The following is a 27,256-nucleotide window of genomic DNA, read 5'->3' as shown; positions in this document are numbered from 1 at the left end:
TGATAAACATAGATGTGAAAATTCTCAAAAAATACTTTCAAACCAATTCAACACATTAAAAAGATCACAACCCATGGTCAAGTTAGTTTCATTCCAGAGATGTGAACATGGTTGAACATGCACAAGTCAATATACAATACAGTACACAGATCAAGAACAAAAATCATATGATCATCTCAACAGATGCAGAAAAATCCTTTGGCAATATTTAATAAACTTCCATGATAACAATCTCTGAAGAACTAGAAATAGAACATACCCAAACATAGTAAAGGCTATATATGACCAACTTATAACCAACATCATATTAAACAGGGGAAAACTGAGACCATTTCCCCTCAAGTCAGGAACAAGACAAAGGCATCCACTCTTCCCACACTTATTTGATATGATCCTGCAATCCCAGCCAGAGCAATAAGACAGAGAAAGAAATAAAAGGAAACTAAAGAGGAAAAACAGTCATATTATCACTATTTGCAGAGCTGTGATTTTAAACCTGAAAGAATCTCAAAACTCTACAAAACAATACTTCATAAACAAACCAAAGACGGTTAGAAATGCGACTCAATTGGAAGAGTACCAGTCAATGAGCGAAAGTGTCAGGTACTGAGTGCAAGTCCTGGTCTCAGACCTGAAAAAAAAAAACCAACCACATAAACAAATGTCTGTACTACAAAAAAAACTACATTCAACGTAATACCCATCAAAATTTCAACGACGTTCTTATTTTTTTTTCTCTATTGGCAGTACTGGGGTTTGAACTTAGGACCCTGTGCTTTCCAGGCAAGCATTCTATTACTTAAGCTACACTCCAACTCTTCCAATGACATTATTTACAGAGGTAGAGAAATCAATCCTACAATTCTTATGGAAGCACAAATAGTCAAAACAATCCTGAAGGGGGAAAAAGGGCAATCCTGAAGGTATAACAATATCTCACTTGAAGCTATACTAACCAAGCTGTAGTAATCAAAACAGCATGGTACAGGCACAAAAGCAGACACCTAGGCAAATGGAATAGAAGCCCCTGAAAAAATCCCCAAAACATCCAGCCCATTTCTTTACAAAGGTGGCAAAAAACATTCATTGGAGAAAAGGTAGCTTCTCCCACAAATGGTGTGGAGAAAACTTGCATACATAGAAGATTGATTGAGAGAGATTGTATCTCTCTCTCTCTCTCTCTTTTCCTGTACTAAAATCAATTCAAAGTGGATTGGAGATCTAATGTAAAACTTAAAACTAACACAACTATGGGAAACATTTGAAGATATTAGGCATAAGAACTAACTTCCTGGATAGGGTTTCAATAGCTCAACAAATAAAAGCAAGCATTGACAAAGGGGAGTGTATCAAACTGAAGCCTTCTGCACAGCAACGGAAAGTCACTAGACTGAAGAGACAGTATATTTTACAGGAAGCACAAAAACCAAACTCTGAAAGAACAAGCAACCCAATTGACAAATAGGCAAGTGAACAGAAAGTTCTCAAAAGAAAAAGCACAAACCACCAATAAATACATGAAGAAATGTGTAACATCCCTGGCTATAAAGGAAACAAAAATCAAAATGTCACTGAGGTTTCATCTTACTTCAGTCTTGAATGGTTATCATCAAGACCGCAGTAACAGTCAGGAACCAGTGCTCATACCTGTAATCCTAGCTGCTCAGGAGGTTGTGATCTGGAAGACTACTACTTGAGGCCAGCCTGGGCAGAAAACTTCACTATTTTTGTTGTTGTTGCAGCAGACCTGGAGGCATGGATCAACTAGTACAATGCTAGCCTAGCAAACACAAGAATCTGAGTTCAAATCTTAGTACAGCCAAAAAATGTGGGTGTGGGGAAAAAGGAATCCTTATACACTGTCAATGGGAATGTCAATCCAGCCACTATGGAAATCAGTCTGTGGTTCCTCAAAAAACTAAAAGTAGAACTACTCTACAACCCAGCAACATCATTTATCTGGGTATTTATCTGAAGGAATGTAAAACAGGACACAAGACATTTGCACACCCATGTTCACTGCACCACTACAGCATTCTCAATAGCCAAGCTATAGAATCAGCCTAAATGCTTTTCATCTAATGAATGAAAAAGGAATATGTAGAATATATATAAACTATGGAGTATTAGGAAGCCGTAAAGGGGAATAAAATTATGTCATTTGCAGGAAAATGCATATAAGTGGAGAACATCATATTCAGTAAAATAAGCAAGGTCACATAATTTATTTCACATTCAGTATATAAACTACATACAAGATGATTTTAATTATGGGACTGGAATGCTTTGTGCCTAGATATGAAGATGGATAAGGAAACCCACTGCAAGCCATTGAAAAATGGGAAGGAGAAAGGGCAGAGGGGGGGGAGAGAGAGAGAGAGAGAGAGAGAGAGAGAGAGAGAGAGAGAGAGAGAGAGAGAGAGAGAGAGAGAGAAATCAAGAGGCTTAATTTGATTAAAGTACATTGTATGCATGTGTGAAATGCCACAGTGAAATCTTTTTTGTACAATTAATATACAATAATAGAAAAGTAACCTACTAAAAATGGACAGCTGGTTTTTTTGTAAAGTACATTTGTTAGTCAGAAGCCAGTAACACTTTGTACTATAAGGCAATAGTCAATACATTACATCATGGCTAATGCTATTTGTAATTCCACCTCATCAATGACAGCAATGATAAAAATCTTGCTTCAAAATTGCTTGAAAAAAGAATCACATTACTCTCCATTAAATAGGACCTACTAGGTCAATGAAAGAGCAAGAACAGAGTGTGCCACAGAGGCTGGAAATCTCAATCTGGCAAGAAATACATATTTGTTGAGGAATTTCCTGCTGTGTTAGAAAAACTGAGCATCTGTACTTGTTTTCCAAGGGAAGAATATAGAAGCAATAAAGATAATACCATGAATCAGGGGGAAAAAAAAGAATAGGGTACATTCAGACAGCAAAAGACTCAGCTTATTACCCATGACAGGACAATCCATTTTCTCCTTTTGTCTGCCCTCCAGTTTCCTAATGCTAAATATATAGTAGGTGTTCAATGAATCCATGCTGGACCAGGCACTGGTGGCTCATGTCTATAATCCTAGCTACTTAAGAGGCTGAGATCTGCAGATTGTGGTTTGAAGCCAGCAAGGAAATCTGTGAGATTCTTATCCCCAATTAATCACAACAAACTGAAAGTGCAGATGTTAGAGGGTTACCACTTGTGCACAAAGCCTCAGGGATAGAGTTCAGGCCTTGAGTTTAAGCCCCAGGACCAGCACAAAAAATAAAAAATTAAAAACCAATTTAAAAATCAATCCATGCTGGTTTAAATTATACATGTTAATAAATAGATCCATCTAGCCTGAGGAGTCTATTAACCCTCATATTCTCCAATTGTCCAGACTGCTAAGAGAAGAAGCTACACACATTTCTTCAGGAACTAGAATGCTATCGGTTACTACATCCCAACTGTGTTGCTCAATTTACTGAGTTTTTCATTTAATATATGATGCTGTAGTTTCAAGAAGAAATCTATCAACTCTCTCCAGGATTACTAATACTCCCAAAAGCTCATAACCCTCAAGGGTACTATAAAGATACCTGTAGGTCACCTCCCTTTTTGACCTTATCACCATATCTAGGGGTTTACTATTTTTGTCAGCCCCTTGGTTGAGAGAAATATCTAGAACTAGCAGTTTATGAAAGAGAGGTAAGAACAGATGGCCATGATGGAGTTTTAATGAAATATATTAATTAGTTTGTGGGGATGAATTGAACAAGCATTTTATTTGTTTGCTTGTTTGGTAGCTCTATCCTTCAAGGCTGGTGCTCTATCACTTGAGTCACAGCTCCACTTCCAGCTTTTTAGTTGTTAATTGGAGATAAGTGTCTCACAGATTTTCCTAACATGGCTGAGCCACTGGCACACAACACTGAGCAAGTGTATATGTGTGTGTGTGTGTGTGTGTGTGTGTGTGCGTGCGCGCGCACACACGCACGCGTGTGCGTGCCAGTCCTCAGGCTTAAACTGAGGGCCTGGGCGCTGTCTCTGAGCTTCTTTTGCTCAAGGCTAGTGTTTTAGCACTTGAGCCACAGCTCCACTCCAGATTTTTTGGTGTAGTTTAGTGGAGATAAGAATCTCATAGACTGCTTGTTTCAAGTTTCGATTCTCACATCTCAGCCTCCTGAGCCACTAGGATTATAGGCATGAGCTACCTGCTCCTGGATGAACAAGTATTTTTAAGAATATGAAAGTTGACAAGTCTAGGATTTAAGGAAATGAGGCAACTTATTTTTGTGAAAATAGTAATGTTCAACATTAAGTGGCTCTGTTTCATAATAAAAATGCCCGTGAAGGTTAATCAGAAAAATGTTTAGAACAGTAGCTGAAGGCTATGGACTATAAGTACACTAATAACATGCTGTTTTAAAAGAGTCATTTTCATGGCTTCCATTTCAAGCTACTTTGACCACGACAGCCATACAACAGGACTTTTTTTTACAACTGAAAAAAGGCTAGTGCAGAGGCTTTTTACATACAATGCATTAGATTAGATTTCCTGAAATGTATGTGAACGTTCTATACATAAACATGCACTTTTCTGAAGAGGGTATCATTGGCAATCATCAAATTTTCACAGGAAGGTGGATGCTGGCAGTTCACACCTATAATCCTAGCTACTCAGGAGGTTGAGGATCAAGATTCAAAACCAGCCTGGGCAGTAAAGTCCATGAGACTCTTATCTCCAATTGACCAAAAAAGCCAGAAGTGGAGCTATGGCTCAAGTGTAGAGTGCTAGACTTAAACAAAAAAAGTTCAGGTACCCAGGCCCTGAGTGCAAGCCCTAGATCTGGCATAAAAAAAATCTTTTTTTTTTTCCCACAAGAGTTCATACCAGATGTAGGGACCACTAGATGTGATGATTCTTTTTTTTTTTTTTCTACTGAGTAAAGCAGTATACCTTTGGAATGTATTTCAGATATTTAGTATCTAAACATACAGTTTCTGTTCAACCAAGTTGTTGAGATCTGTTCTCTGGGTTAATAAACCACACGTGTCTGGTATAACATGGTAAATATTAGGAAGAAGGGAGAATTCAGTAGCACCGAAAAATTCAGGGTACTGTGCAGATAAGAAAGGCAAAGTGATTATTGACATCTTGACTCAAATTTACTTGTGAATTCACTTTTTAGGTCATCTTTGTGAGGTATGGTCATGTAATGTAGACTGACTTTGACAATGAATCAGGTAAATTTCAATGAAGAACTTTGAAATCATTTGAAGAAGCAAATCTAAGTGCTTTCATTTTTCCTTCATTGTCTACATGATTCTTATTTTCATAGCAGGTCCAATTTGGCATATAGGCTGTAGATTCTAGATCAATGAATGCCAATCAAGGATACTTAGGATTGGGAGACAGTATAAAAAGATCATCATGTCCAATGCAGTGAAGGCAAATAGAAAAACTCCATGTATACAAGGGAAATGCATGCAGAGAGCTGCCCATGTGCTTTTCCAATATATTTTGAAAAGACTAATCCATACTTTCTTTCAGCACTATATGCTTTGTCTCACAACTAAGGTGGTTAAGGTATTTTTTCTAAACTTCAGTTTTTCCTGATAAACTTTCACCTGATTACCTCTTATCAGCCCTTCGTGAAAGTGAGAACAGCCACTCTCCAACATGTAAATGCAGCACTTTGTGTGCATGTGTATGTGTATATATGATTGCATTTAGAAGAAATAACTTGGGACCTAATAATCCAATTCTGTCAAGCAGAAAGCCTGAATCATTTCCGGGGTTCTCAAAAAGATCTTGTGTATATGTGTGCGTGCATATGTGTGTGTGTGTGTGTGTGTGTGTGTGTGTGCGCGCGCGCGCGTGCGCGCGTGTGTGTGTGTGTGTGTGTGTGTGTGTGTGTGTGTGTGTTTGTGCTGGTTCTGGGGCTTGAACTCAGGGCTTTATGCTTTCACTTCGCTTCTTCTGCTCTAGGCTGGTGCTCTGACACTTGCGCTATGCCTCTACTTTTTGCTTTCTACTGGTTAATTGGGTTAAGAGTCTCTTGGATTTGTCTGCCTTTGCTGGCTTTGAACAGAGACCCTAAGATCTCAGCCTCCTGACTAACTAGGATTACTAGAGAAAGGATAGACTGAGATTTTGAAACTGTAATCACCTCTTCAAATCAAGAAGTACAGTTTCTTTCAAAGGTGGCTTACAGTTATGATGATCATAGATTTTTTTTTCCAAACTGGAAATTTTTGAGCATGAATTAAATAGTCCAGAACAACAGATATAAACCACAATAGGCAGTCCCTCTATTTAAAGTTTCCTTGTAAAGGAAATACTTTAACTCCCCCCCCCCAATGAAATTAATTACTATGACTTTTCCCTTTTCCCCTCCTTTTTTTTTGTGAGGATTCTTGCAATGTAATTCAAGCTGGCCTCAAATTCATGATCTTCCTGCCTCAGCCTCTTGAGTATTGGTATTCCAGGAGTGTGCCATGATGCCTAGCTTTATGCCTGTTCCTGATGGAGGATCATTTGCTACTATACCAACATTTAGGCCAAAGGGAATTTTTAGTCTCAAGCCTCTCAATACTTTCAGGTGAAACATTAGGAGATCATAAAGAAATGCAAATCAAAATGATGCTGCGATTCTATCTCACTCCAGTTAGGATGGCAATTATGAAGAACACAAAAACAAATGTTGGTGAGGATGTGGGGGAAAAGAAACCCTTATACATTGTTGGTGAGACTGCAAACTAGTGCAGCTACTATGGAAATCCATATGGAAGTTCCTCATAAAACTAAAACTAGAGTCACCTTATAATTCAGCAATACCACTCTTAGGCATTTATATGAAGGAATGTGATATAACAGAGGTACCTGCACACCCATTTTCATTGAAGCACTATTCACCATAGGAAAACTATGGAAACATCCTAGATGCCCTACAATGGATGAACAGATGAAGAAAATGTGGTATTTGTGCACAGTGGAAAACTATTTAACATATAGAATGAAATTACATCATTTTCAGGGAATGGCTGGATCTGGAAGTCATAGCAAGTAAAGTGAGGCTCAGAAGAACAAAGGTCATATGTGGATGGTTGAGCTAAAATATAAACATATATGTAAACACATACAGGATTGTATGTATGCATATATGTCCAATCTGACTAAAAAATGGTAATATGCATGTGTGAGATACTATGGTGAAACCCATTTGAACAATTAAAATGCACGTTAACAAAAGTGAATATTAGGAACTTGAAATATGTCCTTTCTGGGGTGTAGATACTTGTGACAGAAGTAGACTATGGGGAATGGGCCGGAGGGCAAATATGGAAAGAGACTTATGTGTGCCCAAGACAGTACAACAAGGAAAGTTGATGAGATTGGTTTAGAAAGGGAAAGGGAGAGATTGTAAGTGACAGTGAGGGTGACTTTGATCAAGATGAATTGTATATATAAATGGGTTGATGCTAAAAAAAAAATATCTGAAGAGGCAGGGTGCTGGTGGCCCAGACCTGAAATCCTAGTTACTTAAGAGGCTGAGATCTGAGGATTGCAGTGTGAAGCCAGTGCAGGCAGGAAAATCTGTGAGACTCTTATCTCCAATTTAACACCAAAAAAGCCAGAAGTGCAGCTGTGGCTCAAGTGGTAGAGCACTAGCCTTGAGCATAAAAGCTTAGAGAAGCTTTGGAAGCCCTGAGGTCAAGCCCCAGGACTGGCATGCACGTGCGTGCGTGCACACACACACACACACACACACACATACACACACACACACACACACACACACACACACACACACACACACACACACCACCCCAAGACAAAAAAATCTGAAGAAACTTCAACTGCTAGTTTGTGTAACACTTGAAAAAAACAGTAAGGCCAGGTGCTCATATCTGTAATTCAAGATACTCAGGAGGCTAGGCCCTGGAGGATCATCTTCAAAGGAAAGTTCTCCAGACTCTGTCTGGAGTCTTTCAAAAAGCTGGGAGTGAAGGTGTGGCCCAAGTGGTAGGGCAACGGCTGTGAGCAAACCGGCTGAGGGAGTGTGAGATCCTGAGTTCTAGACTTGCTAAAAGGGCTCAGGATATGACTCAGTGATAAGGGTTCTTAGCTCCTTTTCCACCATAAAGCAAAGAAAGAAAATACATTAGTTCAGCACCAGCACTTTCAGAGAAAATAAAGATCCAAAAGAACATATTCCTTAGCAAAGGCCTTCAAATTACTGTGGGTAATGAGATTGGAGAGAAAGGAAAGGTCCCCATCCCTACCTGCAGCTGTCCCAGAAAGAGCTGTAGCATTCATAAAAGGCAATTTCCCTAATCCTCCCCAATCTCAGCTAATCACTTTTGGACCAGACTCTTCAAGGTTGTGGTAGACTTATTGCTACAAAAGATCAGTGTTATTTGAGAAGAAAGAAATGTTCATCTCTAGCTAAATAGAATGTTTCTGGACAATAGAAAGGGTGTGACCCTAAAGATAGCCCTAAGCAAGTTAAGTTTTCTCCAGTGGTTTTTTTTTAAGGAGCCCTGGAGAAATAACTTGTAGAACTGGGTAAGTTCTTTGTTCCTAAAATGTTGGGTTTGAAAAGGTGTTCTAGCAGGGAAACTGGTAACTTGGAAGCTGGTGGGTAACTTTTCAGAGGAAGTAAAAGAATAAAAAGCATAATATAATGTGATAAAAATAAATTTAAATGCCGAAGTCTGAAATCTCTAAGATAGGAAAGGCAAGCCAAAGGGATCCACTCCATTTACTTATCACCTACTAACCAGGCCGATACCCGATACTACTTTTTTGCTTACTGGGAACAGGGACACTGAAAAAACATGTTATGTGCTATTAGATATAAGGTTTAAATTTAAGAGTCAAAGGTGAACTAGAATCATCTCTTTCCCTCTTGCTATGGGATTTACAGACAAAAAAAATTTTCACCAGAACTGATCTTAGGAGCAGAGAAACTGCAATAAATACCTCTCTAGTTAAGGCAGTCCTTCCCCTAAGCAAATACTTCAGTGAGGACAGAACCTCCACAGTGATTGTGTGAGATCCATAAGCACATCTTGAGTGTTTTAAGTCCAGCATTTATCGCTTTTCTTCTCTCTCTTCTTCTACTGCCTAAACACTGGTGGTACTGCTGTACCTTCAGTTCTCTTCGCTCTGTGAGTGGTTTACAGACGATTGGGGGGGGGGGGAGAAAAGAAAGAGGGAAGACAGGGTAAAACAGAAAGCAGCGGTGTTCTGTTGAGTATATGTGTGTGTGTGTTTGTTTGTGTGTGTGTTGTATGTAAGAGTGTGTTAAAAAGCACCGAAGCATCGAAGATTTATTCATTGAACAGGTTGATTTATTTAACAGACTTGACATATGTCAAATTCTGCCATGTGCTTACATAATTGTCACCCATTTATCAGAGCTGTAATTTAGGCAAATATTTGTTTTAAAAGTGTTTTCTTTTAAATGCTTTTCTCTGGCCTACTGCACAATCTGTGGCTCATTTAAATTATGTTATGTGAACAATAGGTATTTGGTGGAAGTCTGTGAAATTTAATCCCCCTGCCACACCCAAACACTATTGGATTTTTCTCCTGTTAATAACTTTCCATTTAAAATCATACCATGGGGAAAATTTTAAAATATGCATAATTTCCTTTTATGTCATGATATTTTGCACTTCTGATTTTTTAAAAAGGCAATTTCTTGACATGTTAAGATCACACATCTGAACATTGTTAATGTTAAAAAACTGGCTGAAAGGACAAAAGGTTGTGATTTTTTTTCAAATGTATGCCTAGGGTGTGTGTGGAGGGGGGGGGGGGGGGAAGCAGTTAGAAAACCTGGCAGAGAGCTAGAAAGAGAAGAGAATGAAGTAGAATAAGACAAAGTAAATGGAGTCAAATTTCAAGTCTTAATATTGAATCTTGAGTCACCCTCTGCCATCTAAACACCTGTGGACAAAAAATTTTATCTTTTTAAGTCAAATGCACGCAATCTAACTAGGTTCTGTGAAAGGCAAAGTATTTCCAAGAGGGGAAAATGTCTAATCACTAGCTGCCAGGGCTGGTTTGAGTTCCTTTATTGCAAATATGCTGCTTGCAAAAACAAGAACCTCGTTTTGACCTCCCAGGTCAAGGAGTGTGGAGGCTAAGAAAGATGTGAGGATGGGAGTGGGAGGAAATCCCACTACCACACAAGTACATTTTTGACCTAGTAAGCAAATACGTTTTTGTTGTTACTGCTGGGTAAAATGTACAAGTCTTCCAGAAATTAGACACTGTAATAAAAATGTACCAGCCCAAATTTAAATTGCTCACTAGACAGATGGTTAATTATATTCACAGCCACATATTTCACTGGGATAGAGTTTCAGACACTCAGCCAGTTTTATTTGATTAGCTGGTTTCCCAGTTAATATGTAAAATGACAGCTACTTAGGGTTTTTTTTGTCCCTTTCTAAAAATATGTATTTTTTCAATAAGTGTAAATTCTCCTCCGCCATAAGAACGTCACCGCTGTAAATAAAACATTTGGTCATATGTTACCCTATGTGTAAAAGGTGTAAAGGAGATTCACCCCCGCGAAAACCCCTGATGGTCTCTCGCAGTTCGGAGCAAGACAGCACCTTTATTCCCACCAAGCAAAATATTCCAGGAACTACCGGCACACTCTTGCTCCTCCACCTAAAACAACCACCAATTTCAAATCCCAGGGCTAAAGTGTATTCGATGCTTTTCGAAACAAGCCTTGCCAGCCCTCCACACAAATCATGTCTTTTCAGATAAGTCTAGGAAATGGACCGTTCGAAAACCGCCACTGAGCGAAGTGCACGGTTAAGCACAGAATTCAACAATATGCTAAGGAGGCGAAGCCCAGAAGCAAAATAGAATACTATTTCCAAAATGTAACCAGAAGGTCCATTAATTTAAAAAAAAAAACCTACAAGAGTGCTGATATCGAAATGGGGATGTCATTTTTTTAACTTCGAAAAAGACAGAAAACCTTGCGCGGGTGATTCGGTCCCTCACGAATCAGACAGACAGAAGCAGTCATGCTGAAACCACTGGATTCCTCAGCTGCAAGGGCGCCAACTCTGCAGCGCGGTTTCCACACTTTCTTGAAGCGGGGTTCCCCTCTCTAGCCTCCCTGTCCCCCTCGGGGTGGACTAGACCCTTGGCGATTAGCCCTTCTTGCCTCCGGGTGCGGCACAGAGAATCGCCAGAAGCCGTGCAAGGAAGCGTTCCTAGGAGCGCTTCTGAGAGCGGGAAGGGGCCGCGGGCCAATTTCTGTAAAGGTGACAAGCTGGGCGAGGCTCGATCGCGAAGAAGAGGTGGGGAAAAGCCCCCCAAAACTTGTCCTCTCCGGCAGCTCAGGCTAGATGGTGCCAGCCCCCCGAGGGAGGGCGCTGCGGGGTGACCACAGCTGCGTGGCGCGCGGCGGAGCTGCGGGCGGGGGAAGACATCAGCGACGCGGCTTCGCACCTTTGCTGCAGCTTTGGCCCGGGGCGTCCATCCGCGGGCACCCACCGAGGCCACCGCGTGGATTTTTCCCGCTCGATCCAAACCGTGCCTTGTGGCCTTCCTCTCCCACCTCCCCCCCCAACCCCCCAACCCTCGCCTTCCCTAGCCAGGCTTTGCAGAGCTGCAATCGGAAAGGAAAGGCAGCACGGTGTTAGTTCCCGCTGCCATGCCGTGTGCGTTTGAGTGTGCGTTTGAGTGTGAGTGTGAGCGCGGCGGCTCCGGCCCGCTCACTTCCCCTCCCCCTCCCACCCCGGGCGCCACCACACAGGCCTTTTCCTAGATTGCAGTGCCTGGCAGGGCGAGCCAGGCTCTGTCGCCCTCACAGCCTCGCTCGCTCACTGACATCCACATGCACGCCATTCGTACACCAACACCCTCCTTTCCGTTTTCCGTTCGTCCTCTTTTCGATCGGTTTCCCTCTACACACCCCAGTTCCTTTCCACCCTCACCCTCTCTCCCACCCCCAATGCTGCCACCCCGAAGCGGCCGAGGAGAAGAAGGCTGGGGGAGGTAAGGGGTGGGGGAAGCTAAATGGCAGCGATCGTACTTACCTTCCAAGCCGGCTCCCGGGGCGCACGTCGCTAGGCACGGGAGCTGGCGCGGCCGCAGTCTAGGCAGGACTGGCTGATCGCCGTCGCTGTCGCCGCCGCAGCTGTTCGGAGCTGCCGCCCGCTGCTCCGGTTACTGCTGCCACCCACCGCCGCCGCTACTGCTGCCTCAGTTCCATGCGCAGGGCCCGCCAGGTGGACGCGCCTCTCTTGCTCGATCGCTCAGGTTTCGCCCGGTCGCCGTCTCGGTCGCCGCGCTAGATGGAGTCAGAGCTGTCGGAATTGGGGCTGGGGAAACTCCTGAGCCTCAGTGGCTGCCAGGGTTTCTCCCACACCACCCACCGATCGCTCTCGGCCGGCCAGGAGAACGGGGCTCCCTTCGTACGAACGGGCTGGAGCCCGCTCGGAGCTGTGGCTGCAGCGGTCCTCGAGAAAGGGAGAGAGGGAGAGAAAGACAGAGAGGGGGAGAGAGAGGGAGAGAGAGAGGAGAGAGAGAGAGAGAGAGAGAGAGAGAGAGAGAGAGAGAGAGAGAGAGAGAGAGAGAGAGAGAGAGAGAGAGAGAGAGAGAGAGAGAGAGAGAGAGAGAGAGACAGAGGAGGGAGAGAGGGAGAGAGGGAGAGAGGGAGAGAGTGGAGGGCGGTTGCTCCCGCCGCTGTCGCTGTCGCTGGGAGAGCTATTACTAAACGCTACCACTGCTTCTACTGCTACTGCCTTGGTGGTGGTGGCGGCGGCGGCGGCTGCTGCTGCTGCTGATGCTACTGGTTTTTCCTTCCCGGGTTCTCCCCCTACCCCGTCCCCCCTCCTCCGCCCCCTCCCCCCTCCTCTTCCCTCTCCTCCCCCTTCTTCTCCCTCTGCCGCTTTTCTCAGAGCCTCTGCAGGCGCTGCCTGCTCCCAGCTTCTCCCAGAGCTGCCTCTGCCCATTCAGAAAGGTGCCCACAGTAAGACTGCATCGGCTGCCACCATCGCTATTGCCCCTGCCATTGTTTCCTCCAACAAGGCTGTTCTTGCTGGACGCATCCCCCCCACCCAGTTTCTACCCTCCTTCTGCCCCCCCCCACCCACAGACCTCCCTTTCCTTCCCGCTCTCGGCTTACCCTGTCTAAGGTCCCTTCCCTATGTGCCCCCTCTCCCACTCTGTCCGTCTGTCCTTCCCTCCCCTCCCCTCAGGCACCCGGGAGCGCGCACTGCGCGGCCACCTGTCATAAAGGGCGCGCACCCCCCTTCCCCACTTCCCACCCCGCCCCCCACTCGCCTTTTCCAAGCCCGCCCAGTCCACCGTGCCTCTGGCTCATCCTTACCGGGGCAGACACGCAGCTACAGCCGAACATCACTCTCCCACGCCTTGAAGGGCAGTTGTGTGTGCAAGAGAGGGGGGCTCTCGGAAGTTTCAGGAAGAATATCTGAATGCCATCGTCCACCCATCTAACCTACCCTTAACTTCAGGGCCTAGCCAGACCGCCCCACCCCCTGCCGCCCCCAACAACCCGCCCCAGGAAAGTGCGTGGAGTAGGGTGGGATTTTTGGAATAAAGGAATCTGAAAATGGCCAGGAAGGAAATGAGATCTGCCTGACCGCTGTCATTGAAAAATTCCTTAGGTGGTCATTTCCCCTTCTGACATGCTGGAAAGCCGATCGGAAAGAGCAAAAGATTAGGCAGCGACTCCGGAGGGGGACGATACAGCACGTGTGAAGCCCAGAGGATGAGGTTGGGGCCTGAGATCCACAGTCAGCAAGAGGGCAAGAGAGGAAGTGCTTGGTGCTAAGATAGAAGATCTGGAACTACCTACTTTGTATGTACGCCCTGTTTGTTCCAACAAGTCATTGCCAAAAAGGCCAGCTTCGCCACTCACGTAGGGGGCGATTTCAGGGTTCTCTGATTCCACAGCTGCAGCTTCATTCTTCAAGGTCAGGCTTTGACATCTCAAGTGTGTCTATCGTGTGTTCAATCTCCTTCCTTAGCGCCTGTAGCTTGTAAGAAGTCCCTTCCCAGAAACAGCACAGGTGGTTGGGGGGGGGTGCTATTTCTCTTTCCCTGGCAAAGTACAGGAGACAGATGTTCCAGATATCCCATTGCCAACAAGGTCAGGGGCACCTCATCCAGTCTGAGGCATTCTTCCGTGGGCCTTTCATCACTGAGCCATAAAGTGGCAGTATGGGCAGAGAGGACCCTTTTACAGTGCCTCAGCTCTGTGTTTGTTTGTCTTCCATTCCACCTGCCTGGAACATTCTTGTCCTTTTCACCTCTCCTTACAAAACCCTGAAATTCATCCATAATCAAAACTCAGTAAGCTCTTATTAAATGCTAGACGCTGTGCTAAGCAAATTACATAAATTATTTAATCCTTGAAACACTGTTTTCTTACTCCCATTTTACAGGTGAGAAATTTGAACCACATAAAAGTATGATATATATATATATTTACCCAACTTACGTATGTATGTATGTACATATGCATATATATGATGAGAATCTTGCATCTAAAGAGCACTGTACAAATTATTCATTTTCTTCTTCTATTCATTGAAACAAATAAGAAGAAAAACCAAATTTGACTTCAAAAGTAACAACAAATAAGCAAGGGTTCAGCACATAAAATGCCAGCATCTATTGGTTAAAATGAATTTTTGGCTAAAATGAATTTTTCTCCCACTGTTGAAAACATGTTGTTTTTACTCGTGTTAACCACAAATGCTATTTCTCCTTTTTTCTATGTGCCAGTACTAGGGCTTGAACTCAGAGCCTCACATTCTCTCAAAGGCTGCCTTGAGCTCTTTCACTCAAAGTTGGCACTCTGCCACTTGAACCATAGCTCCATGTCTGGCTATTTTCTGGTTAATTGGAAATAAGAGTCTCACAGATTTGTCTGCTCAGGTTGGCTTCCAACTGAGATCCTTAGATCTCAGCCTCCTGAGATCTAAGAGCCAGCAGCTCCCAGCTTGTTTTCCAATTATAATTTGTTAATGATAGGGCTTTCTACAAATATCCACCAGTACCTGGAACACACACGTGTAGTTGGATATTTTGAGGTTTTTATTTATTTTTACCAGTTACATAAGCTAGCTTATGGCTGATATGTGCCTGGTTCATTCTTATGTTGAAGCTCTAACCCCCCAGTGGCTCAGGATGTGACTATATTTGGAAATGGAACCTTTAAAGAAGCAATTACCTTAAAGTGGACATTAGAGTAGACCCCAAACCAAACTTCACTAGTATCCTTAAGAAGAGGAAATTGGGACACACATAGAGGTCCCAGGAATTCACACAAAGGGAAGGAAAACCAGTGAGACACAACAAACATCCACAAACCAAGGAGCAAGAGACCTCAGGACAAACCAAACCTGCTACCACCTTGACCTTGGACTTTTAACCTCCAAACCTGTGAGAAAATAAACGGCACATTTAAGCCACCTTGTCTGTAGTATTTGGTTATGGAAACCCAAGCAAGCTAATACAATTAAGTAGCCATGGGGTGTCTCAGTCAGTAAAAGAGTGATTGAAATGATTTATATTATAGGGTTTGAACTTTGGGTAATTAGGAGGAGGGTCTGTAGAAGTGAGGGTGCATTCTATGTTAAATGCCCCCAGAAAGCAAGGGTAATTCTATAATGGAATGTTACTAGATCTTGTCTATAGAGAAAACAGACTAAAGTATAGGAGTATGGCTGTTGTGAGTGACATAATGATTTTGCTTTGTACTTAGACCAAATTATGAAGTGGCCCTGTATTGTCTCAATTGTCTCAGTGTATTACATTCTCGGAGTAATTTCATATGATGTTGGTGTTTTGCCCAAAAGAACAACATGGCTTACCTGTGAGTGCCAGGCCATCTTTCAGGTTTGAGGGAATGCTTTTACTTCTTCCTTATATGTAGCTGCTTAGCAACATCCAGTAGCTGTGTGGTTTCAAGCAAATTATTTTACCTCTCTGTGCCTCAATCTCCTCACTTATAATTGAGAATAATGGGTTAGATGTAAAGTGTTATAGGAACAAAATAAAGGAATATATAGAAAGCTATATGGCATCTAACATAATATATATTTAGCTATGTGATTATATATAAATGAAGGAATATATGCATATATATGTATAGATTATACACACATGTACACACACATGCATGCACACACACATATATGCCTATACTGTAGTTTTTAGAACAGAACAGTGCTTGCCACATAGTCTGCCATTGCTGAATGTGAGTTATGTTCTACATCTGTCTTCTCTAACGTCTATGGTAGCATGGATTGTGTAGGGTTATAGTTATGCATTAATACTTTCTGCTGTGCTAGACTGAGCTCTTAAGAGCAGGAACATCTATTTGTATAGTTACAACAGTTAACTTTTATTGAGTACTTTCAATGGGCCAGACATTGATGTTAAATATTCTTACTCCAAGACAACTTCTGAACCCCCATCCCTACCTGTAGACTGCCTGAGTCTCCTCCGTGCCCCATAGCATCAATGTTTACCTTGGTCAACACACTTAGCATGTGATAATGAAACTGCCTGTGTGACTTCCTCTTTTAAACTGTTCACTTATACAAAAGAGAATAAGACAACTTTTTTTGTGGCTGTTTCAGAGCTTGAACTCATGCTCTAGGCACTGTCCCTGAGCTTTGCATTGGTCAAGGCTAGTGCTCTACCACTTAAGCCACAGCTCCCCTTCCAGCTTTTTGGTGGTTAATTTGACATAAGAATCTCACAGACTTTGCTGCCTGGGTTGGTTTCAGACAGACATCGCCAGATCTCAGTTTCCTAAGTAGCTAGGATTACAGACATGAGCCACCATTGCCCAGCTTAAGTACTTTCCATTTTGATGTCACTGTCTGAACACAGTACTCAGCACTACAGAGACATTTAACATAAAAGCATTGATTGACTTTTCACCAAATTCTTTGCTTTGTCCAAGGTGAAACTGTTATCAAACCAGCCTAATCCCTATCATTCCTTCTCCCTTTTCCTTTTATTAAAAAAGTAGTAGAGTGCCTTTTACAGAATGTTTCTCTCTGTAAGGCAAATCCAAAGTACAGAATCACTATCAATTCAAGAAAGCTCCTTTGGGGAACAATTGTCCCCTTCTAATTAATAGCCACCCGTAGAAGGTCCATTAGCATTAAGTGAGATTGGAATTATGAATGAACCTATACTGTTGGTTTTAACCTTAATTCTGCCATAAGCTAACTGTGTGATGTTCAGTAAACCATCAAACCTCTCTGAACTTTGAGGGACATGGATAGGCTTATCTTTTTATTCTTTGGCTTGTAACAAATAGACTTTATTAGCACTTTTCTTTGGGTAAAACATTTAACCCCATTATAACTTCCATGTTACAGGCCTAGATGAACAGATATTTCTCTTCCAGAAGGCCAACCAAGAGCCAAACATAATATGGTTTTCAGCCTACTGTACCACCTTCCTAGCAGATTCACAACATAGCCTGTTTCCAGGAAAGAGAGCTACAATATCTAGAAATTTCTGGAACATAAGAGATGCTGCCACCCTGGAGATTTACCCAGAAAATGTCTTTCTATTATACTTAGGCCAGATACAGACTGTTTTTTCAGGCTAAAATTGTCTTAGCCCAAGGGGACAAAAGAAGGTGAATGAAAGAAATAGTTATTATAGTATCATGCATACACAAGGAAGGAAACTACCATATTCTTTTTCATATAATGTACCAACTATTGTATCCAGACACTATACAGTAATCATAATAATGGCCTCTGGCTGAGACTTTATGGTACTTTTTTTTTCCTGGGGAATTTCAAAGAATGGGTCAAAGGAGCTCAGAGGTGTCCAGATTTGAGAGGTCAAAAACTAGCACCAGCTGTTCCTCTTGTTTGAGGTGCAGCATTCAGCATGGTGAGGGCTCCCATGAAACACAATGGAATCAACAAGAAACCAAAGTTCTTCCTTCCTTTGTCCTAAACAGGATTATAAAAGTGTAGTTCTTGTTCTCCTGCCAAGAACAGTAGCCATGAGATGAGCAAACAGACCCCTATTCTAGATTTATTCAACAGTATTCAGTATAGGCCCTATGTCTCTAGGAGAAGGAGATCATTAAAGGCACAGTTTTTGCCTCCAAGGGGCCTGCAGTCTACCAGGGGAGAGGATATAAGAAAGAATCACTCAGATTGCACAGAATGGAGGATAAGCAAAAGAAAAGTATAAGTCAGAGGGCTTCAGGGTTATCAAACAGTTTTGGAGCTTCTTGAACCAGTACCCACTATGCTGGCCGTAGGGAAGAGTTCAAAGTGTAGCAGATGTGAGAAGAGCATGGTGAATGATGTATTTGGGATTCAGTGACATTTTTAGCATGCCTAAATCCAAGGTCTTGCTCTAGAGGAAGAATTTGTAGGGGCTAAAAAGACTCAACAGAGGAGAATTGGGAAACCCTTACTATATTGTACTTTCAAATGCTCACTCTATGCCTTACAAATATGGGAAAGAAAAGTAGGTAGCTAGGTGAGGCAGTGATCCTTGGGGTCCAGAGGCTAACAATGATAAACATATGATCGATGAGGTGTTTTTATCTGTTCTGGTTGTATTGGGGTTTGCAACTCAAAGATTATAATGTATTTTCATGTACATCTTGTCATCTATTCATGACAGCCTATTCAAAGAAAGTGCCCCCACTGCAGACAGCCCCCTCCTTCCTGCTTCCTTTAAGCCTTTAACCAATAGGCAAATTAATAACCTGTTGGTTGAGCACGTTATTCTATGCAGATGGAACTGAGTTGCTGGGAAAGGGAAACAACAACAGGGCTCACAAACCAGTGCCTGCTGAACAAGGCTTCTGTTTCAAATCCAGTATCTAGGGTGTCCTGACCTCATTTGCTCTGATGCTTTGTCTTGGAAAGGACAGCTCCCACCACTTGAGAATTTCCCCTCTTGGGAAACATACTAGGTCAACCTGGGAGCCAGTGGCTCATGCCTGTAGTCCTAGCTACTTAGGAGGCTGAGATCTGAGGATCATGGTTCAAAGCCAACCTGATTAGGAAAGTCTGTGAGAGTCTGATCTTCAATAAACTACTCAGAAACAGCCAGAAGAGGAGCTGTGACTCAAGTGGTAGAGTTTTAGCCTTGAGCACAAAGACGCTCAGGCATAGTCCCCAGGCTCTGAGTTCATGCTCCAGAACTGGCAGGCCCCCCCCACCGCACTTCCCCCTCCAAAAAAAAAAAAAAAACAACCATACTAGGACAGACTGAGTGACGAAGTTCGTGAAATGAGGTCTAGAGAAAACCATTCCAATGTTCAATATTTATTGCAGACTCCTCAGATGAAGCCAGGGAAAGCAATTTAGTACACAAGGCCCTGTTGCACAGTCCCATCCAAAAACTAATGATGTTAGTGGCCTAGCCTACTTCTGGCAAGGTGGGAGCCAAGGGGGGAATGGTGAGGAACTATAGCCAAACTATAGCCAAACAGGACCATGGACAGAGATCAGTAGCCCTCTTTAACCATATACCACAGTGAAGTGTGACCCTCCATCAGCAGCTGTGTGCTTGGGTGGCAGGATAGTTATGTGAATAATGTATGGACTGTATGATATGGGTTTTGGGCTTTCTTTGGTTGGGCAGAACCAGAGCACTCTGTACAGTGTGAGCATTTCAACAGACATAGACTCACAGGCCTTAGTGGAAGATATTCACAGGGCTAGTCGACACTGATGGAAAGTGCAATGGAAATTCATGGTGACTGAGTTCAACTAGCTCTAGAAATATCTGGCCCAAAGCTTTTTGAGCATAGTAACTAGACAGGTGCAGATAGCTTAAGCCTGTAATCCCATCTACCTGGGAGAGTAAAGCCTGAGGATCTCTGTCCAAAGTCAGCCTGAAGAGACAAATTTCAGAGATTCATCTCTAATTAACCAGCAAAAAAGCTGGAAGTAGAGATGTGGCTCAAATGGAAGAGTCAGCTTTAAACAAAAAAGCTAAGCAAGAACATGAGGTTCTGAGTTTAAGCACCAGTAGCAGTACAAAAAATAAAATATCAAGGACCTCAAAGGACCCCTTCTCATATAAAATCTAATAGCAGAACGTATCTTACTTCCTTTCACCTCACCAACCTTGGTAAAAGAAAGGAAGGTGAACTGTTTTGTAGTGGGGAGCCTGTAGGCTTGGAACTAAATAACTTGAGGGTTTTCCCTTTACTAATGTTATCTTAGGCAGCTCACTGAATCTTCCCCTATCAAAATAATCTCATTTGCAAAAAGGGGCCAATGTATTATCAAGAAAACAAACAATAACAAATGCTGGCAAGGATGTGGCCAAAGAGAATGCTACTACTCTGTTGGTGGGAGTGTAAAACTTGTTCAACCATTCGGGAAAACAGTATAGAGGTTTCTCAAAAGACTAAACATAGAGCTATCCTATGATCCAACAATTCCACTCCTGGGCATTTATCCAATAGAACACAAGCAAGGCCACACTAAATTTACCAGCACAACCATGTTCATTGCAGCATTGTTTAACATAGCCAAGATACAGAATCAACCCAGATACCCCTCAACATATGACTGGATCAAGAAAATGTGGTACATATACATAATGGATTCTACTTGTCCATCAGAAAGAGTGATACTGTACCATTTATAAGGGAATGGGAAGACTTGGGGAAAATTATATTAAATGAAGTAAGCCAAATCCAAAGAAAGGTAAGTTGCATGGGTTCTCTCATTTGTCATAACTAGAATGTACCTATCAATCCACAAGTACACACACTGTATGATACAAGACAAAAAAAAATACACTTGGAGAGGACTCTAGGTATTCATACAGTGAGACCAAAGGAGGATAGTCTTAGGAGAGGATCACAAAGGCAAATAGCTCTGTGCATATGATCATATAAAATGATATTTATCAATATGAACAAGAAATGGAAATGAGATTTATTTTCCCTTGTTGCTGTCTTTGTTTTCTGTGCCTTTTGTCTTATTTGCAAGTTTATCTGTGTAGGGGAGAGTAAGGGTGGAACATAGAAATGGTGGGATAAAGGGTAAACAAAGTCAGAAGTGGTACTCACTAGATACTGTGTTGAAAATGAACTTACAACTTGGGAGGGACAGGAGGAAAAAACTGGGAGAGAGTGGGGGAAAGGGTAACATTGTTCAAAAAGCAATGTACTCTTTACCTGACTTATATAACTGTAACCCCTCTGTACATCTCCTTTACAATAACAATAAAAAAGAGGGTCAATGGTAACACTCTCTGTCTCACAGAGAACTTTTGAAAGTTCATGAATTGAGGTGTTTTTGAAAGAGCCAAAGGCTTGGTACATTACAGTAATGACTTATAGCATATATGTGTGTTCATCCAAAACTCCTGACATCTCTTCCTACGAGAAGGCTTTCCTAAATCTTTCCTGAAAAAAGGTGTAAATTCACTTCTAGCTACACTAGAAGTTCCTAGGATTTTGCTCCTTTTCCCTTGTTAATAAGCTGCTGCTGCTGTTGATAATGGCGGTAATAGTGGTGACAGTGTAGTGTGGAAAATAATGACTAAGACCACAGGGTAACAATATAGATAAAAAGAGAATGCAAGACTGATTACATTAGGAAGGAAATAGAAAGGTTGACTGTTTTTGAGGTCTGACCTTTGTAAATCAGTGCATTTAGGTCCATTGACAGAAACATTTATGCCACATCCCTGCACACATTGCACTAGGGATTCACAGCAAAACATCAGGGAAGAAGTTCCTGTCCAGAATGAAGGGTGTGTCTCAAACGAATGTTGAACAAGGCAGGAAAAGAGATGTTTCCATTGATCCACTACAAATGCTCTCCCAGCACTCTTTATAGTATGCAAAGCAACCATCAGCACCTAGGATATATGGAGACAAAACATAGCCAACATGGCTGTCTGTTAAGAGAAGTCAATGGGTGTCTTCAGCTTTGTTAAATTGCAAGGAATCCCCTTGTGTTGTTTCATGCCTCCAGATTCTAAATGACTCTTTAAAGTCTGAAAAATAAATGTCCCTAAGCTAACAATCAGAAACAGTTCCAGTCTTTCTAGCTGCATGTAGCTGGCACTGTGACTCCAGGGACAATCTCCATTGTATGTCTCCTTGTCTTTTTTTCTGGATGTAGTCTGCCTAGAATGTCCTTTCTGAGCTACTGCAACAAATTTCCACAGGCTTGGTGGCTTTAAACAACAGCACCATATTCTTTCCTAATTCTGAAGGTGAGTAGTTCCTCTAATAAGTCTAGGGGAGAAGCCTTCTTCTTCCAGCTTCTGAGGGTTCTCCATGTTCCTTGGATTATGGCAACATAACTATAATCTCTGCCTCCATTTTCTCAGTTTCCTTCCCTGTGTCTTCATATTTTTCATATTCTTTCTTTCTTTTTTATTTTATTTTATTTATTTATTTTTTTGTCTGTCATGGGGCTTGAACTCTGGGCCTGGGCGCTATCCCTCAGCTCTTCAGCTCAAGGTGAGCGCTCTACCACTTGAGCCACAGTGCCACTTCCGGTTTTCTGGTGGTTTATTGGAGAAAAGAGTCTCACAGAGTTTCCTGTGCAGGCTGGCTTTGAACCTTGATCTTCAGATCCTCAGATTACAGGCATGAGCCACCAGCACCCAGCTTAAAAAAAAGTCTTTTTTGAGAAAGAATCTTGTTATGCAATCCAAGATGGCCTCAACCTCACAGTCTCCCTGCATCAGCCTCCTAAATGCTGGGATAACAAGTATATACCACCATACCCAGATTATTGTGTATGTGTTTTGTTGGTCCTGGGCTTGAACTTGGGGCCTGAGCTTTTTTTTTTTCTTTTGCTCAAGGATAGGGTTCTATCACCTGAGCCACAGCTTCACTTTGGGCTTTTTCTGGAGGTAAATTGGAAGAGTCTTATGGACTTTCCTGCCCTGGCTGGCTTGGAATTGAGATCCTCAGATCTCAAACCTAGTAAGTAGCTAGGATTATAGGCATGATCACCAGCTTTTTTTTTGTCAGTCGTGGGGCTTGAATTCTGGGCCTGGGCACTGTCCCTGAGCTCTTCAGCTCAAGGCAGGCACTCTACCACTTGAGCCACAGCGCCACTTCTGGTTTTCTGGTGGTTAATTGGAGATCAGAGTCTCACAGACTTTCTTGCCTGGGCTGGCTTTGAACCTTGATCCTCAGATCTCAGCCTCCTGAGTAGCTAAGATTAAAGGCATGACCCACAGGCACCCAGCTCTTATTTTTTTAATATAGGCATTTTCATTGGATTTGGGGCCTATGTGTTGATTTAAGTTGATTTTATGTCAAAATATGTAACCCCTTGTTTTCCAAATAACTTTACACCCACAGGTACTAGGGTTTGGGACTTGGAGATAGCACTAAATAGTCAGGGCATATATTCTCTGACCATCTCATATATTAGAATAAAGCATGCCTGTTCACCAAATTCTGTCTAACTACAAACCAAGAGCAACCTAAGTCTTTATTCTGTATTGAAATAGTGTGTGGGGTAGGCGGAGGAGTTAAGGCAGACCACCAGGAGGTCTGTTTGCATGATGTCTCCTAGACACACAGTACTCCCTGCTGGGAGACACTGTGAGTAGGACTTTAGAATTGTCAATCAAGGTTCCAGATGCTGGAATTAAGATGCTTAAATAAAAGAGAAGAGTTAAAGGCTGTGCGAAAATCCCAGAATGAAGTAGGGGCAAATGGTGTGAGAAGGAGAGAGTTGAAGGACACATTCCTCATCATGTACTTGAAGGAAGAAGGTAAGAACTAAGATAAGGTCAATCAGTTTCTAACTAGGTGAGGATTTGGAGCCAGAAGACTGAAAACTACACTACTGAGCCCTTCCCTCCCTCCCTCCCTCCCTCCCTTCTTCCCTTCCTTCCTTTCTTCCTCCCTCCCTTCCTTCCTTCCTTTCTTCCTTCTTTCCTTCTTCCTTCCTTCCTTCCTTCCTTCTTTCCTTCCTTCTTTCCTTCCTTCCTTTCTTGCTTCTTGCTTGCTTTTCTCTTGTGCTAGCCTCCAGGCTTGAACCCAGGTCCTACAGCTCTTGCTTGCCTTTTTTGCTCAAGCTGGTACTCTACCACTTGGACCACATCTCCACTTTCATCTTTTTGATAGTTAATTAGAGATGAGAGTCTGGGATTTCTCTTCCTAAGCTGGTTTTCAATTAAGATTCTTAGAACTCAGTCTCCTGAGTAGCTAGGATTACAGGCATGAGCTACCAGTGCCCAGTGAGCTTTACTTATTTTATTCTGGGACATTTATGAAATTACTGGTGCACATGTGTATAATGTTTTGTCATTTATAAAGTATTTCACACTTACTTTTATACAACTTTTAAAGGATGGTTATTTGTGGTGGTAATGGGGATTAAACTCCAAAATTGTACTTGCCAGTCAAGTATATTACCACAGACACTCCACTCTCAGTCCTTAAAAGGTAAAAAGAATAAATACACACCTTTTCACAGTGCTCCAGCTTTTTTTTTGGGGGGGGGGGGTCTGGTCATGGGGCCTGAACTCTGGGCCTGGGTGCTGTCCCTCAGCTCTTCAGCCCAAAGCTAGCGCTCTAGTGCTTGAGCCACAGCACCTCTTCCGGCTTTTTTCTTTTTGCTTATGTGGTGCTGAGGAATCAAACCCAGGGCCTCATGCATGCAAGGCAAGCGCTCTACCACTGAGCCACCTTCCCAGCCCCGAATGCTCCAGCTTTTTATGCAATCTTTCTACCATCTCCCTTAAGACAGGGAGCTATGTAGCTGAAGTTTCCTTTGAACATGACCTCCTTACTTCTCTCTCCTGAATGCTGGGATTATAGGGGCACACCACAATGTCCAGCTCTTCATATAATCCTAGTGAGATATAGAATGTGCATGAAAATAATAACAATATAAGATTACCATATATTACATATTACAACATATAATTTATAATGTAATATGGTTATGATATTTTGATACTATACTGTGAATGATATAAAGTATGTTTTATTATCATATCTTATAATGCAATTACTATTACACTTAACACTAACAGAGAAGAAAGCCAGCTAAGAGGGGCAAGTGACATCCCCAGTCGCATAAGTGGTATGTGATAGAGTTGAGCCGTTGTCAGCAATACTAAATTATTTGCTGCTCCCAGAAGCAGGCCTTTCTACCTTAGTAAATGTTCTTTGTTCTTCCTGGACAATCCTTCCCTCTCTCTAGGGACCTGCTGCCCACTGTCTAGGCCTACCTTGAATGCCACTTCCTTATTAAAACTTTGCATGACTTCTTACACTCCCAAGGATGAGTGGCTTTTTCCTCTGAACTTTAATGCCACCTTGTATAATTTACATCTCCATGAAAGCACTTGTCTTTGTGTCTTATAAGTATTTGGGCATGCTGGCACTTCCATGTTGGACTGAGAATTTTTAGCTCCTTTAGGCAGTTATTCTCCACATGGTATCCAGCTCTTCCACTGGAAGAATAACATTTCTAAAGAAAGAAATAAGTGGATGATTTCATGAACACTCTTCCACCTGCCATAGCTCCATAGATGAACACTTGTAAAAGATGTCTCCAATGAACAGCAAGTTATTTCTAGAGCATGACTTATTGAAGAACAAGTTAATAAAAAACCTGGTGAGGCTGGGCCAGTTGCCAGGCTCCCCATTCAATATGAGGTCACCATGACCAGCACTACTGCCTCTGTTAGAGGTTAATTCCATTCCAGGGTTTATGTGATCCCACAGACGATGTCTGCTTGTCCCCTGCCTGATCCTCAGATGATCTAGTGATGAAGAGAAGTTTGGAAGAGAAGAAAAGGGGACTAGAGAAAGAAAGACAAAGGAGATGAAGAAAAGAGGCATGGGAGAAAGAGAGAAAAAGCTAGAAGGGAGGGGACATCAGAAAGTGGCAGGTGTGCCACCTTAAATCTTAGGGTGGATGTAGTAGGTGTATGAAGATGGCATCTAAATTGACACTATATTCATGTTAAATAACATCAACTACATCTCCCAAAGCATCTCCTTAAGGCATGTCATCCCACAGATGCACCCACACACCATTAACAGTGAACTCCATTTCAGAGGAACTGGTAGCAAGGGACAGAGGCTATGGTATGGGGCAGATGTGACTCAGATCCTGAGCTGTGTGACAGTGGACAAGTGAGAATTGTCGGGGGCTCATTGTCCTTGCCTGTCAAGTGAGGAGAACAGTGTTTACCATGCAGGGTTAGCTGGCTTAGGAAGATTAGTTGTACTGAACACAAAGTTCTTAGTAATATGCAGTGAAATGGTAGCTTGCCAAAGGCTGAATAATGAGAGAAAACACAGACTTTAGTGTCAGACCTTGCTTGAATCCTATTTCTGCAACTACTAGCTAGATTGCATGTTCTTTCAGAGAAATTAACCCTCTCGCCCCTTTGAATTGTTACCTAGGCAGTATAGTTCAAGAACCAGGAGCAGGCCCTCTAGCAGTTTTTAATCCTAGTTTTGCCACTCACTGTGTGACTTTGGGTAAATACATTTATATGTATAGCTATAGTTTATTTATATGGATTTAAAGTGTTAAGGATGGAACCCAGGGCCTTACAGATACTACCGAAGAGTTCTACTACTGAACTACATCTTCAGCCCTTGGGTCCTACTATGTAGACCAGGCTGACCTAGAACACCAGATCTTCCTACTACAACCTCCTGAGTATTGGGATTTCAGACACTCTTTCTTCTACCTTAAACCCCAATGCTTGCACTGTTGCTCATTGCTTTCTCTCGAATGTTATGAAATGTGTCAGATATGTCATTATCAATGAACATGCCAGACTGGCTATGAGTTGCCTCCTTGTTAAAGGAGACATGGGTTCCTCCACCACATATCGGTTCCTGAAGAAACCAGATACATGGCCTTGCACAAGTCACTCACTCTGAATTTCTTTTCTTTTTTTTCCATCTACTCATTCCATCAACCTGCTTTTACCTTTGTCTGACTTGATCAACTAGAATTTAACAGCTCTAAGATATTAATTTCTACAAACACATTTGCAGTCCAGCAAAGTCAGCTACAAACCTATTTCTGTAAAGAAAATCCTCATTCTCTAATTCTCTATTGACTCCTATTATAAAGTTGAAGGTGTGTTCCCATGGAAACGATCCCCATAACATACAGAATCAAAAGCTTTTGGTGATGAAGGGTCAACGACGCTGTGCTGGTGAGGACTAGGCAAGACTGGGCAGTGTGAAAAGTGGTGTCTGTAAAGACAGAGCAC

At 42.4% G+C, this 27,256-nt stretch overlaps 1 protein-coding gene across 2 annotated transcripts in view; it reads right to left on the bottom strand.

The window, feature by feature from the left end:
• The window catches only part of Nexmif (neurite extension and migration factor), a 143,150-nt gene extending 129,719 nt beyond the window's left edge, over window positions 1–13,431 (bottom strand). Inside the window, exons 1-2 of one of the 2 annotated variants that reach the window (XM_070040184.1) lie at window positions 13,368–13,431; window positions 12,073–12,326 (exon numbers count right to left, since the gene is read on the bottom strand). The gene's annotated coding sequence lies outside the window, so the exon portion shown is untranslated. Of the gene's footprint in view, window positions 1–12,072; window positions 12,404–13,367 lie in introns of those variants that run through there. The other variant, XM_070040183.1, reaches the window with a different exon arrangement.
• Window positions 13,432–27,256: the final 13,825 nt, after the last annotated feature.

This window comes from Dipodomys merriami, unplaced genomic scaffold (genome assembly GCF_024711535.1).
Source record: "Dipodomys merriami isolate MVZ:Mamm:240054 unplaced genomic scaffold, mDipMer1.0.p SCAF_3, whole genome shotgun sequence".
Classification (NCBI taxonomy): Eukaryota; Metazoa; Chordata; class Mammalia; order Rodentia; family Heteromyidae; genus Dipodomys; species Dipodomys merriami.
The sequence above is the reverse complement of the archived record's forward strand: the minus strand, read 5'-3'. Positions and strand labels throughout refer to the sequence as shown.